The sequence below is a fragment of the Lathamus discolor genome, chromosome 4 (assembly GCF_037157495.1).
Source record: "Lathamus discolor isolate bLatDis1 chromosome 4, bLatDis1.hap1, whole genome shotgun sequence".
NCBI classification, from domain to species: domain Eukaryota; kingdom Metazoa; phylum Chordata; class Aves; order Psittaciformes; family Psittacidae; genus Lathamus; species Lathamus discolor.
This window is the reverse complement of record NC_088887.1, coordinates 2,285,298-2,301,148: the sequence shown is the minus strand read 5'-3', so window position 1 is coordinate 2,301,148 and position 15,851 is coordinate 2,285,298. Positions and strand designations below refer to the sequence as shown.

Genomic DNA, 15,851 nt, shown 5'->3' with positions numbered 1-15,851 from the left:
AGTGGACTGGCATCTGTCAGAAGGTAACAATATTTGGTGGTTGTTTTGAACTTGCAGCAGTGTTGAACTGCTACCCCCACTCCTACGAAGTTTAAAAACCTTAGCGTGTAAAAGCCATTTTGTGTTACAGATTACTCTCCTGTTACATCGATTCATTTTTCTCAACAAGCATCAGCCTAAGTGCTAGCGAAATCTCCTCATTCCCTGCTAGATGCAGCAGTTCCTCAGTTTCAGATACTTCTGAGCATAGACTTCCTCCTCTCACCAGAACTGGGGTTTATAGTCTGACTGTAGCTATAGCACATACAGAAGACAATTTCAGTTAAGCTGTGGCCATGGAAAAGCTGCATGCATCAGGCAAAATACTTCCAAAAGACTTAGGCAGCCATTAATATGTTTCTGCCTTGCTATGGAGAAGACTACATTTGTGACAGTCCTGGTCTTCTGCATCATGGAAGGTGAACCAAAAAAACAGAGGAGAGGGAGATATGATTTGGGAGTCTCTCTCTTTGTCAGGACACTGAAATTCCTTTATTTATATCATTTGTTGTAGGAGGAAAGTGAAGAAAAGGAGTGAGAAGAATAAAACCAAAGAGCTAAGTGAAAGAACTATGCACAAGAAACAGATTTCATCAGTGCCTCTGAGTACATTTGAGCTGGATTCCAGAAGATGAGATAAACTTCAGGTATGCCTTTCAGTGGTAATGGAGGACTTCAAAAAGCAAATCTATGTAAAATAAAATTGTATATATTTAGAATAATAGAATCAACTAGGTTGGAAAATACCTTTCAGATCATCAAGTCCAACCATTACCCCAGGACTACCAAGACCGCTACTAAACCGTATCACTGAGGACCTCACCTATGCTTTTTAACACTGCGTGATTATCCTCTCTGTGAAGAATTTTTTTCCTAATATGAGCAGGATTGTATGCAAACCCTTGTTTGGAATAGCAGGAGACCAGATTTACTAACCAGGAAATCTCATGTATGTCATAGAATCATAGAATCGTTAAGGTTGGAAAGGACCTTAAGCTCATCTATTTCCCTAACCCCTCTGCCACGGGCAGGGATGCCTCACACGAGACCCTATTGCCCAAGACTCTGTCTAACCTAGCCTTGAGCCCTGCCAGGGACAGAGCATTTACCACTTCTTTAGGCAACCTGTTCCAGTGCCTCACTGCCTTCACAATAAAGAACTTTTCCCTTATACTTAATCTGAGTTTCCCTTGTTGAAGTCAAAACCCGAAAAAGTTGAACTTTAAAAAGTCACATGTTTTTAAACTACACACCGTTAATATAGTCATCAAAAATAAAAACTATACTTGGACAAAGACTGTAAGGTGTATTTACTTCTCTCAGAATCACTGGGAAGGTAAAATACTAGTTTGCTAGTCTGTCCAGAAACTCATATGGTAGAAAATTGTGTTTGATTATAGAGTATTATGTTACTCTAGAAGGATGGCATTAATCAGCCAGAAGAGCAGCTCACTTGCTAAGGCAGCGTATCTGACATAGTTCAGATATGAACACCTTGATTGCCCCTGGAAAGAAAGCTTGTAAGAGTGCAGATGTGCATCCTTGTCTGCAGAAGATAAAGGATAATGTACATGTGTTTAATGTAATAGGAACAGCAAACCTGTCTGAAATACTCCCAACAAGCCAGCTCTCCAGGAGCTTATTAAAAAGGAGGTAAAATAAACAAATACCTTTTAACAATAGCTGCATGTTGTTAGAGCAGAAGCTATTGGAAGGAAGCTAGTGGAAGAGAGAATGGTGCTGTTCAGATGCCAGATGCGAAAGCTGGATCCTGGGAGAAAGAGCAAAGCTACTTAGCCTGTCTGCTGCAAGCTCAGAGTTCCTAAAGCCCAGTTCCTAGGCTAATACTTATTTTGGAAGAGCTGCTTTCAGTAGGTTTGTGGGATGTGCAGCACGTTTTTTGACCTGTCCTCCACTTCTGATGTTCTGATGCTAAATACTGTTGGGCCACATTACATTTCTGCTGACAGCATCTGTAATTTAACACCATCTTGGCTACCTAGAGATTTTAAGGAGAGCACCACATAGAAAAAGAAATATTCGCAGTGCAATAGCAGCATTGGGTTCTCTTGCTACCGCCTTTAACGCCCCGTAGAACATCAACAAAGTGAGGCGATTGTGTTGTGCTTATAGCATGATCGTGTTAAGGCAGGGATAAATAACCATGTTTTAGATGGACGATCTGGTGAAAGAGCAGTTCCGAAATTAAGAAGGAGAAAGGGATTTGTGCTTCAGTTGAAGGAAAACACAAATACTGAATTGCTCTTTAGCTATATATACCATCTTATCATTTATTCTTTTTAAATAAGAAGAAGCGATTCAGTTGTCAACTCAGATGATGGAATTAAGTTTTTTATTCTCTGCCTAAATCTTCCACCTGGTAGCAATGTAAGTACATTGTGATAATAAATATATTCTTGCTAAAAGGTCTCTGACATCTCTCTACGGGAACGCTCTGTCAGATAAAGTTCAAATTTTGATAATTTAGCTAAGTAAATCTTTAGGGCAGAATAAAATAGCGCAAGTTGTCATTCTTTCTTACATAAATGCTACTTAACAATTTCTGCAGTTATTTGGAGGCTTTAAGCACTTCAAAATATGTTTTGGAGTGGTTAAGCTAAAGTTGGCAGGACCGCTAGCACCTTGAAGTCAAGCTGGAGGCTGGTCGCTATTGGTATAATGCTGAGAACGGCAATTCTTCCCCTCTGTTTGGTACTAGTGAGACTGCATGTAGAGTGCTGTGCCCAGACTGGGGCTCCCCAGTACCAACCCCAGGTTGAGGTACTGGGCAGAATCCAGCAGTAGGCTGCTATGCTGATCAGGGCTGGAGCAGAGAGTGTGCAAGGAGATGCTGCAGGAGTTATCTTTGTTCAGCCTGGAGAAGGGAAAGCTGAAGGCAGGGAGCTTTTATTTCTATCTGCTGGGAGGCTGTAGGGGAGAAAGAGCCAGGTTCTCTTCAGAGGGCCATAGTGACAGGATGAGGGAGCAGACAGAAGCTGCAGTGCAGGAAATTCCCATTTATAATTGAGGAAAATAACCATTCATAAAGAATGGGAGCGGGTTGCTCAGGGAGGCTGAGGAATCTGTACCACTAGAAATACTTCAGGCGTGACTGGGTAAGTCCCTGAGCAGCCTGATTTAGTTCGGAAGTTGGATCTGAGATCTTCAAAGTAGGTCTTGCTCTGAGTAGGGCAGTACTACAGTACAGTACAGTAACAGATAGGCTAACAGACAGTACCACAGGACAGTACGGACTAACCTCCAAAGGTCTTTTCCATCGCAAACTCTTCTGCCTTCCTGTGAAAATTGTTCTTTCAGGTAAGGAGATATTATCTCCTACTTGCAAATGGGTAAGCTGAGGCAGCACTTAAACAGGCTGCCTAAGGCAATCTATCTATTTAGTGGCATCAGATATCAGTAACTTTTTGCTTCAAGCCTTTCTTGTTCCTTGTTTGAAATGTGTCTTCATATAGTCTCATAGAATCTATGTTTGTCTTCAGTTGGTGTGACAAGTGGCTTTTTAGCAGACTACTCATCTGTGTGGTATTAAGCGATACGGAGTAGACAGCTACTTACTTTTGTTGTTATTTTGCTTTTTAAAGCCAGGCTTTTGCATATTTTCATTTAGCACAATGAGGCGGTGACCATGTCAGGAAGGCATGAGAGTTTCACTGGGTATGCAAATGTACAAGGCTAACCATTGTCTTTAATCAGACAAAAGAATGATATGTAGGTATGCATTCCTTGACTCCAGCTGACATCTAGTTTTTTAAGTTATTATTGTTCAAATAAATGGGGAAGAAGGTAAATTGGTCATAAGGAGATACATACACATGCACACATATATACCCACACCAGAGTGACTTGTTTAAAATAGCTCCAGCATATAGGAAATGGAAAATTGTGGCTTTAGGGAGCTAATAGAGGAATTTCCATTTATTACACCTCAGCTGGTCTGTGTGCCAACGCAGCGCTCCTTACATGCTGCGCTCCTTACATGCTGCTCACATCCTGCCATGTAGGGGCTGTTTCGTGCCTTCTACTGCCTTTCATGTGTATGGAGATCCAGTAAAACAGTAGGTTAGAGCCTTCACATTTGTATGTAAAGGTTTTATAAAGCCCTTGGTGGCTGTAATTGATGGGCATGTTACCTGAATGTAAAGTGACAGTTGTATTTCTCTGAGCCTTTTTGCTTTACTCCATACCCAATGCAGCGTTGGTAACTATTTCAGTGTTTAAAGCTGTAACAGTGTTTTGGAAACTCCTACACCCCCTGAAGTCTGCTGAACTCAGAGCCAGGGGCTTTACATACAAAGTCAGCCAGTATCTGTCTCCCCTCACTTCTATTTCTAATTGAGAAATCGTGACTCGAAGCAAAGATGAAAGATTGGAATTATTGTCAATTTGCTCAAAAGAAGCTCGTGCTATTTATGATATTTACATTTTTCTTTAAAATGCAAGAAAAGGCTTCTGCTAAGCACTTGTCTATAGCACAGCTGTAAAGTCTTGTTTATCTGCTGTGCTGCAGTTTGCGTGTCTGCGTTTCTCGCCTTGTTGTGATTACTGAAGAATGTTTCTTTCTTTATTTCTCAGAGCTCTACAGTGCTGGCATTTATCAAGAGAAGACACACAGCACAGCCTTGCATAAATAATGGCAAAGGGCCAAGTACAGCTGAGGTGGTTGCCAGCACAACTCTATTGAAGTCAAAGGAATTGCACCACGGGTGAGTTTGGCCATTGGCTGAGATTATGGAGGACTTTAGCGTGGCAGTTTTCAGTAATGCATCTGCTGTTTGAGGTAGTCAAGTCTGGTTTTACTTTTTGATTCAATACTGTCTTTAAGCTATTTCCAGTCAAGGAACTGAATTTCGGCTTAATGGAGTGAATGGGTTTTTTGTTAGTGGACTACTTTTTGCATTTTCTGTTCTCATTTTAACCCGCCGTGAGTGCTAAGTAACCCTATTTCATGAAATGGCATGACAATAATAGTGGGGGCCAGTGGATTCCTTGGAAGAAGCATTGTCCTGAATATTCTGTGGGGTTTGTGATCTGCTTTTATACTTAATGTTTTGCATTTTAAGTGATAAGATGGTGACTGTTGCCTGAATTCTTTCATTTTGTCATTACAAATCTGTAAACGGCACTGATTTTTTACTGGTGCCTGTTTTGCTTCATCTTGTTGACTGTCATATGGATCCACTTGTAGTAATCAATCACCTAAATAAACTAAAATTGGGTCAAATGTGTGAACATCCTATACTGGACAGAATAATCTGTGCTAAGCGTTTAGTATTAGGGCAGGTCAGTGTGTTCATAATAGATTTAATTTACATCCTAAAAAGCTGTGGCTCTATCAGAGGAAGCCGAAGAGGATTTGGATATTAAGTTTGGGCATCTGAAAGAATGGCAACCTGATCCAGACCTCAGATTCATATTGCTAAGCACTGCTGAGTAAGTGTCTCAGTGTTAAATATAGGTGCCTGTCACTTGAAATTCATTAGGATTCAGGCCTATGTTTAATCAATCATTGCTAGCCCGTGATTGTATCACATGTTTTTAAATAGCAGGTTATTTTTCTTGAAGTCAGGTGTCAGGGTCGCATAGCGAAGGGAGAAGTTGTGGCATGTCCTTGAAGCAAGTGGCCACGCAGATAAGTCTCAGGACTTGAATAAGTGCCCAGAAAAGACCCAAAAAGCTTGTGAATAAATGTGGAGTCTCACTGCGATGGTTTGTTTTGGGGTTTTTAGATATCAGATTTTATGCTGATATTTCCAAGGTGCATGGAAAGAGTGGAGGTACCTCAAGTCAATTATACCATTGAGTAAAAACAAGTTATAGAAAACACTGTAAAGAGACAGTGAAATTGGAAAACAAGCCAATGCACAGTTCAAGCTTGTGCAACTTTGTATTGTATTTTACATGTAACAAAATACACTCTGAAAGTGGAGCTGTAGCTAGTTCTTGTAGTCTAGCTAATTACTTAGAGAGAGCTCTAGAAGAGATGTATCTAATGATAGCATTGGAGAATTTGAGGGAAACGTATGAAGAAAAAGATTTACCTCTCTCACATAACAAGAAACTATTTCCAGAACTACATCATTTAAAGAAAAAGGGTACTGTTAAGTAGGAAATGCATGCGCTTCAGTTATTGTTTTAATAGTATAATTTCCTCAAACTCATGCTATGAATATATTGGTTAGAGATCCCTCCCTGTGTCTGTTCAGTCTCATGAATCAAGTTGCCTTCGCACTGTATATTCCCACGCTAAAAAAAGGTTCATGCAGCATCCCCATGTTACACTGTCGTACAGACTGTGTATTGTATGGGCGTGAGCTCCTAGACTCTCATAGCAATATATGGCTACATTCAGCTTTATTGTAAGCTATAGCCTGGAGCGAATATTTGATCTCATGTATAATTTGTTCCATTAGCTACTGTTAGCCAAACAAATCGGATTGCTGGAGAAACCTAATGGGAACTGTAACTGTCTCCTCCTTAGAGATAAGTTTCACTGCAAAAAGTCAATGTGTAACGCATTGCTTGTACCTGGCTTCCAGATCTGCAGAGATTATGTGCTAGGGACAGCAGAGATGCCTTTCAACCACAGCGGTGGTTAAAAGCATAGCATTAATTCTCTCAGGGGTAAAAACCAACGCTAGAGAGATGAGTAAGCAGAAATGTACCACGTTTTGCAGTGATAATTTTTACTGAGGTTTATCAAGGTCGTTAATTTCTGAATAACACAAATGTTTCACTGGAAAATCAGCCCTGCCATTATTAATGGGCACATCACAGGAAAATAAACTACATGAACTGTGTATAAACTGTCTGTGACAAGCTAGCTAAGGCCTCCAAACAGGAGAAACAGCCCCGAGAAAAACTAGGTGGTCCTTTCTTTGACTGAGGCTGCTATTGTCAGTCTACTAATCTAAACACACATTTCACAGCTTGTTGCTTCTTGAATATATTCAACTGAGTTAATTTTGTGTGCCAAGTACTTGTTCAGAATACACTGAACGTAACATCTAGTTTTTCTGCCAAAATGGCCTCTGTCAAGCCTTCTCCTGCATTCAGCCAGCTACAAAAGCTGTTCCTCGCTATTGAATTCCAGTGGCATCAGTGTTTCCCCTGAGTTTTTATAGTAAAAGCACTTCTTTCATTGCATTGTGTTGTGAGTGTTCAGTTCCCCAGTTTTCCACAGGGGACAGCGATGCTGCTGCTGCCTTGGCAAAGAGAAGACTTGGAGAAGATGCTCAGGCTAATACTTTGCTTGCCGTCTGCTGTCTCTCTTCCTTAATATACTCAGGGTCATGTCAAGCAAGTCATTAAAGCATGCCCTTAAAATCTTTCCAGGGAAGAGGGGAGATTCATTCTGTTCGTGTTACATGTGCTGCCTTGGAGCAGCTTTCCTCTCAGGCTAGCCTGCACCTGCCTGTCTGTCATCTCCCTGGACAGTCTGGAATTATACTTGCAAATACAATTGCCAACTTTTATAGGGATTTGAACACGGTGACATGCATGCTAATTCTCTTGTTGCTTCTCAGCCTCAGGCTAAATAACATTAAATTTCCTTGCATCGTTTCAGAGGAACATTCTGTACAGGGCAGAAAATTGGATTTGGTCACTCAGGGTTAAAGCACTCGACACCTTTATTAATACCTTGACAGTGTGAGGTTACAGTGTGCAGCCGGAAACACATTTGGGGGGTTCTGGTATAAAGGAGAAAATTACGTAGCTCAGATAAGCACAATAAAACAAAGCCTCAGACTAGACCAGGGCCCTGCAATCCTATTAACTGTTTCATTGCAAGTGCGAGTGACATGGGCGTTTTGGCAGTACAATCTGAAATCATTTGCCCATCCTTGCTATAGCTGTATTTCTAAGGTCTCTTCTTATTTAGGTGCCTAGCTACAAAACCAGAACAGCAAAGCACTGGCCTTCAAGTCATAAGCAGTTCCCATTACTCAATTAAAAATAATCATTATCTTGGCCTGCATTCCAAATACAGGCGATGTGGTACGTACAATGTGGCAGTTCATTACAAGAAGAAATCTTAAAGTTTCTAATTCATCATCTCTGTTCGTTTCAGTTTCATTTTTCAGATGAATTGTGGAACTTGGGGATTAGCTTTTCTCTAGCACTTATGTCATGTGAGAAGAAGGAGATCTACTTTCCTGTGAGGCACAGTGATGCAATTCCATTACTGAAATAGCAGAGGTTTCTCTCCGCAATACAGCATTGCCACCTTGAAGGCAAAACCAGCTATGCTGGGCATAGAGTTATTGTGCTTGGGTGGATGGCTGTATGCACCCATATCGGCCCTGGCAAGCCCAAGAGGAATGTGATGGTGCACTTGTGCTGCTGAGCTCAAGGGGCTCTTCGGAAGAAACAAACTCCAAAGGACACTCCTGTTTCTCCCCTTGTGCTGGCACCAGTGATGGCTGGGAAGATAATTCAAGGAGCTGAAGCAGCAGAAAATTAACCCTACTGAAAAGAAATTAGATAGTTGTCTGCTCGGTATGTGTTTAAGTCTGCATGAAAAGTAAGACATCTCATCTCAAGGAAAGGTTGCTGTAAAAGCTGGTTATTAGGTAATTTGAGATACACGTTTGGAGGTTGCAGCCTTCTCTGAGCATCAGAGCTGTTTACTACAATGGAATAGAAGTTAATCAGGTTTTTTTTAAGATACATTCCAAGAGTATTTTTCATCTCCTTCAGAAAAAGCCCAATGAGTTAATTAGAGAAAACCAAGAACGAAAACAGCACGAGAAGCTCCCTGCTGTTTGCCTGCAACAGTGAAATCAGTTAAGCCACTAAAAATCTAATCGGAGAGTTACGAAGGTCTTAAGGCTTTTCCCACCCTGGGAATACAGCTGTACTAGTGCAGTCTAGAACAGAGCAATGCTGTAGATGGCTCAGCTCCACTGTCTGCCCCAACCACCATGTTCAGAGGTTTTGTCTGAGCTGTTTTACACATTGAAATCTTGAAACACTTTGCATTGGTCTCAGCTGTGGACGCACAGGCCTTGTGTCACACAAGTGCTATGCATAGCACACCAGTTTCCTTATCTGCAACTTCCTTCATCTCCTCTGGATTTTACTCTGTTATCTTGTAGGTTGCAAGAAGCACATGCTTTTACATGTGCATGATATCAGCTGTCTGGAGGAGAGTTTTTCCTATCCCAACTTTATGTGTATTCAGGGTATTCACATATTAATGCACTCATGCACATATTTAGGTCTATATACACATGCACACAGAAAGGCACATGCAAAAGTTATTAGTGAGTATGAAAGCTCGGACTCTTTTATTTTGATATATAAACAGTAATTTACACTGGAAATCAAATCACTGTAGTATTCATTGCCAGAGCACCCGACGTGAGGTTTTGGTTGGGTGTGGAAATGATTACCCCATATTATTTTTCTTTTTAGATTGCTTTTCCACCTCCCCCAGTTAACTGGTTGCAAGAAACGGGTTGCCATCCTCTTCTGCAATGCAACATTTTGTGATAGCAGGTATTATTCATCTACTCATCAGCCCTGTCACCTGCTTCCTTTGGATTTCAGAGCTTACTACTAGCTGATCAAAAAGCGTGTACATTAATACAGATATGCTCGTGTTGCCACGTCTTGTCTCTTTTGTCTGGTTTATTTCTTCAGGTATTTCCTTCTGCCCCTGTTGCCCTTTCCCTTTGAGAGTACAAAGGCATTTGTGTGTCAAAGGAGAAGGAGCACATAATGAGTCATGTTCTATCACAGAGAAGGAGGACGCTGTTCTTGCATGTCTCGTATGCTTTTTCTTTGACAAGTTATCAGATTTGCTTGATGGCATTACTTGTTCCTTACAATGGAGATGTCTACTGGCTGCTTAATGAGATTTTGAGTGACAGTCAACATCTCTCCATTCAAAAGCAACGGATGTAAGCATTTATAGTATTTGAATCAATATTAAGTAGATCAGGAAGGAACTTAGGGTGCAGGAAAGTATTCTCTCTCCTTCACACAGTAAATCTCATTTCATCTGGAGAACTAGAATTATGTTTGCGCTTAGATCTTCATATTCTTTCTTGCAAAGCACTTATTTCACCAGTGTTAAGAATAAGTAACAGAAGCTGGCTTGTTGTGACTTGCCTGTGTGAGTCAACCGGTGATGACCTTTGAACATGGAAAATGTCATGGTGGATTTTATTCTGAAAGCTAGTCACAGGTAATGGAAACACTTGGACATTTTGCTGTTCACTAGAGCAAGGGTAAGCTTGTAACAAAAGTAGGCATTTCATTGCTTTCCTTCCTTTCCCTTTCTTCTATTTCTTTCCCTTATCACCCACTGAATTTGTCCATGACAAGAAACAGTAACCTGAACTGCAAATTTTACATCAGTTACTGAATATAGGCCAGTGTTGGTGTCATAGAATCATAGAATAGTTAGGTTTGAAAAGGGCCTTAAGATTATCCAGTTCCAACTCCCCTGCCATGGGCAGGGGTGCCTCGCTCTAGACCATGCTGCCCAAGACTCTGTCCAACTTGGCTTTGAACACTGCCAGGGATGGAGCATTTACCACTCTTTTGGGCAACCCGTTCCAGTGCCTCACCACCCTCACATTAAAGAACTTATATCTAACCTGAACTTCCACTGTTAAAGGTTAAACCCATTACCCCCTGTCCTATTGCTGCGGTCCCTGATGAAGAGTGCCTCTGCAGCATCCTTGTAGGCCCCCTTCAGATATTGGAAGGCTGCTATGAGGTCATGCTTTGTGTCTTGCTGAAGACAAAGTTCTGCTGAAAACAGATTTCTTTTAACCATATTAGCTCTGTCAGCCACCAGCAGCAGCAATAAAGGGGAGCATATAAGAAACTCGGCAATGCTTTCACACACTGCTGCCCAGTTCAGGCAGTCAGGTATTGTAAACTTCACTGAAAGAAAAACATTTTATCAAGCGTGTCTGTCCTTTAGCCACTAATATACCTTCTTCATTGTTAGAGGGGAGGGAACTAATAAGATTGTTGGTCTTTGACCGATTCCCTTATTTCTAACCCAAGAAAATACGTTTGTCAGAGTGCTTGTACCTGTGCTCTAGGCTGGAACAGAGAAAGGTCAACCAGGTTACTATTGTCTTGGGGTGAAAGCTAGTGTTTGCAGAAAGCTTGGGTAAATTGGGGATGAATAGTGTGGTGCTGGAAGGTTAAGATGTGTCTCCAGAGAAATTATTTCCCCAGGGCAGCCATAAACCAGCTGCTGTGTCATCACGTTGACCTAATAACTGTTGTGCTCTCAGACTATTTCAAGAATTATGCTTTTTCAGCATTTAAATTTCTTGCATTGTGTGGAAGATAGAGACTTTGATTACAGGAAGATTGAACAGGAGCAAAAAGAACCTACATCATTCAACCTTCTCTGAGCGTGCGATTTTAAAAGAGTAAACAAGTAGGTTTTAAATAGGCAAAGAACACCCTCTCAAAGCAGTAGCGGCTACCTTAGAAAACAGATATACTAGAGCCAGATGAGTGTGAGAACTCCTTCAGGCTCAAAGGCAGAGTATTTACCAATAGGACAGGATGCAGCACGGGCAGGTTATCCTTCTGAGTAAAAACATTTTTTCCTGGGAATGGGGGCAAGTGTGGAAAAGAAGGAAATAAACTGCTTGTGTCTCAGATAACTTCCCAGGATGAAACATCCCTCTATGAACCTTTGCGTGTGCTTATGAAACAGTATTTTTCTTTGACAGGGTGCAAATGAACTCAGCAACTCAGCTGTTAATACGTCAGAGCTTTATAACACACTTTATGTGAGTCTCAATACAGCTGCATGTTTTGTGTCTATATATGCATACATACGACATGAGAACCTCTGCAACACTCGATAATCCTGTGAAGGAAGAAGTGTCCCCAGATCACCCATAATCAAAGGCAATTGAAAGAAACTCACTTCGTAAGGTTATCTTTTCCGCATCCCACAGTGGGTCTTGATGCCTTTTCTGCTCGAGTATCATGTTACTGAAAGAGCACATACGAGACAGAAGGTCAAATTGGAAGACATTCACCCCATAGGTCTGAAAAGAGCCTTTAGCTACAATAGGGTCAAGACTTCAGAATACAAGATGAAACATTTTTATAACAACACTGAGCAGGATTTAGCAGTTTTATTTTCGTAATTCAAGCCAGAATGAACCCAAAAACAAAGGAGGGAAGGGGGAAAAAAAAGAGCAAACATGAGGGGAAAATGAAGCATCGCTTCAGCAACGGGGGACACAGAGGCAAAAAAGAGACTGTTGCACAGAAAAATACTCTTCTCTGGAATAAATATACCAGAAATGCCTTTAAAAAAAGCAGCCTACAAAAAAGCTCACCTTTAATGAGAATGGCTGCAGCAGGGGAGCTGGGCATGAAGAAAGACTTGAAAGGCCACCGCATATTCTTAAGCTTTTTATTACTTTTCCTAATAGCATGGCATTGTAAGAATTTTGGTCTGAAATGGCTTATTTTTCCCATTATTTATCCATTTCAGCTGGAGAGAGTTTTGTTTTATCATTTGTGAGAGGTTTTTGTATCGTGCAGAGGTTTTTTACTTCTATATTAGTAGTTTTTTACTCTTTATATTAGTAATGCCATTAACCTCAGCTTTTGGGGGACAAGACGTGACTCTTTCAGAGGAACAGTGTGGTGGAGGCTGAAGGGAAGGTTATGTACCAAACCATGCACTACATGGAAATGAAGGAAATAGTCCTGTGTGCCTTATTCTCTCCCCGCAGGTCTACCAGAACCAGGCAAGCAAGCTGGAGGGATTCTTTGTCCTTTTCTGTGCCTCATTTTCGCTATCAGTTAAATATTTCCCTTAAGGCTAAAATTCTTTTTAAACCCTCAGGTAGTAAATGTAACGTATTCGCATGCTAAACGTAATTGAAGGCCTCAGTCAGCAGCATTATAAAATACTCCACACCCGCTGATGACCCTCTTTCAAAATGCATGCCCATTGTCACTAGATTCACCCCAGCATGGGGCTGTTAGTATTGTATTTTCCAGAAGTGGTCCAATCTGCTGATAAAAGCCTGGGATGCTGAGTGCTTCCTGCAAGATCTTTCCTGCGGCCACTTAATACTGATGTTAGGGGCACGATGCTTAAAAATGCATGGCAGATGGCTCACAGCGATGATGCTAGAGGATTTGTCCTCCAAGAGAGAACATTTTGTTCCTGTTCTTTTGCTGGTGACTTTTGTCATATTGAGCAAGACAGCAAAAGCTAGGGCAGAATGAAATACGAGGTCTTTCCCATGGACATTTCTAAACACGCTTGAAAAGTTTTTTGTTTTTAAAATGACTTGTTCAGTTTTTGCAGTGTAAAAGGGAGGGTTTTTTTGGGTTTTTTTTTTTTCCATTTGAATTGGAAATGGGAAGCATTAATTTTATTTTTTTCCCTTTCCAATGCTAGCTTTTTAGTTACTTGGAAAAATGAATGGGTAAGTAGCTGTGGTCTTCTTAGAATCTACTGAATTAAAATATGTAAATAGATATGTATGTGTAAATACATGTGTATAAATTTATATGTAAATGTGTGTGTGTGTATATACAGGGTGTGAATATAAGTAGATACAAGAATTTGCTTGAAAACAACTAAGACCATCCCCAAGTCCAGGCTCTCTTCTGATAGAATCTGAAGTGCTACAGAGGGCTTGAATTTATCAGGTGTAGATAACCTTGCCTTGCCATATATAAGGTTTGCCTGTGTACCAGTGTCTTCTGTGACCTTTGATTAAGAATGTTACAAGGGTTCAGATGGGAAGCTAAGATGTGAGAAGTCAAGTGGATAAATTGTAGAGGGCTCCTTGTACACCACGGCACATTAATACCCTCTCATCCAACTATCAAAAGACAGTAACTATGAAAGCAGAACTGTGCAAACAGTCTTTCTGGTGGTATGGTTCTAGTTCAGCTCAGATTTTCAGGTTAAAGTAACAATTTTTCCTTCTGAGCTCTCTGGTGACAAAGAACAATTGCTTTCTGTGGAGGCTGAACTTTCCACCTCACCTTAAAAGCTGTCTGGGCTTTAATAGATCATGCCAAAATGTCCTGTCATTCTGACAGGCCTGGCATAGAGTCTAGAGCACAAATGACTTCTCTGCTATTTGCACTATGTTGTTGCTTGTTATTAAGGTTAAGAAAACAATTAAGTGCTCTCTCTGCTGCGTGGCTTTCCATGCAAATGTCCAAGTGCTCCCTTCACTCTCTCTCCTGAAGCCGCAGTCTCATGCTGTGGATGCAGTCATTCCTGTTTCGTGGACATATAGCTAGGGCACTATATGGAGTCACCAGTTGCCATTTATTTTGGGTACCAAATTTGAGACACTTAGAAAATTAGTTCTCTGAGTGTTTTACTGTTGTGTACTACTACGCTGTTAAGAGTAGATTCACCTTTAATGTCAACGGGACTTTGATGTCCTCAACAGTTCTAAATGTCAAACCTGAGGTATCCACACAGTGGACTGCCTCAAGTGTAGTTAGTGTTGATGAAAAGCTGTGCTTTAGGCAGCTCATCTGCTGCCAAAGAGAAGCTCACATTAGCAGAACTGTGGTGTTGCAATGTAACAGGGCAAGCCATGATGCTGGTCCTTCTGTTGTCTTGGAGCACACCCAAACTAACACACTATTCAGGGGAGATGCCCTACTCCCACTGTAATGCTGTATGGAGCAATCTGAGACTGATTCGCGCGTTCCTTGGCATCTGCATCTTCCTAAGTCAGGAGACTGAGAAAAGTTTAGCTAACCAGGCAATTCCGTGTAGGTTTCTGAAATACAAAAGGCAGATGCCAGTTTACAGTGACTTATGAAGTTGTGATGTATGTGAAACAGAAAATCTGAGTGCAGCTTAAACCCTAAGACAAAACCACAAAGTTTAGGACTGAAAGGTGTAAACCAAGTAAAATCCACCTGGAATTAACGTGATTATTTTCTAATAAAGCCCAAATGATCAAAACAAATGGGAATCTTGCCACTCAAAACAATTGGTAAACTGATCTCTGTGAGAAGCAAAAAATCACAAACTGCCTAGCTTTTTAGCACAAATGGCATAGGAATAAGAAGATCAAGAAGAGCTGTGTATACTTTGCCGCTCAAATACACAGTAAGCACAGTAAAGGTAAATGCGTTAAGGGCTGCAGCTAGATTAGAGAAATGTGAAAAATGCATGCATTTCTCATAATGTTTTTATTTTTTAACTCATGGTGGCAGGTTGTTTCATTATCCCTTTGATATTCCCTGTGCAATTCAGTTATTCTTAGGTCAAGAATGGAATCTCCAGGTTTCAAGGGAGGAACTTGACTTTGCCGGAATATTTAATGCATAAGATCCTAGACAAAATATGTGCCACTTGGGAATGGAATTGTGCCTTTATAGTGAGCAGCTAATTAAAACCCTGAAGATAACATGCAGAGGTCACTGACAGCCAGCTCAAATGGACCGATTTCACTGTCACTGAGCACCAGGGAACAGGTTTTGATCTCTAGAGCCTAGGGAATCTGCGTGCTGCTAAAGCATGTGCAGTGGTGGCAAAGGTGGGTTTCTGCAGGTGCGTGGTAGTACCTGCTGTACCCCCAGCAGGGTCTGTGGCCAAAGCTTGACAGCTCAGCACCAAAGACCTGGTGTGAGGTGAGGAGCAGGGCTCTGCGCTTGGGTGACTGAGGGTGATGGAGCCCTAGAAAGCAGCATGAGTGAGGAACAGTAACACCTTAAAACAGCAATGCTGTTGCAGGGTGAGGGTGAGGGTGAAAATCTGCTCATGGTCTGGCCCGTCAGCATCCAGAGAGTGAAAAGAGGGA

The 15,851-nt window shown here is 41.2% G+C and overlaps 1 long non-coding RNA gene across 2 annotated transcripts in view; it reads left to right on the top strand.

Annotated features, from left to right (window-relative positions):
* The window catches only part of LOC136012907 (uncharacterized), a 309,517-nt gene that overhangs the window by 253,533 nt on the left and 40,133 nt on the right, over positions 1–15,851 (top strand). For both annotated transcript variants that reach the window (XR_010612062.1, XR_010612061.1), the window contains exons 7-8: positions 554–686; positions 4,633–4,763. This is a non-coding gene — a long non-coding RNA (uncharacterized LOC136012907). The remainder of the gene's footprint in view (positions 1–553; positions 687–4,632; positions 4,764–15,851) is intronic.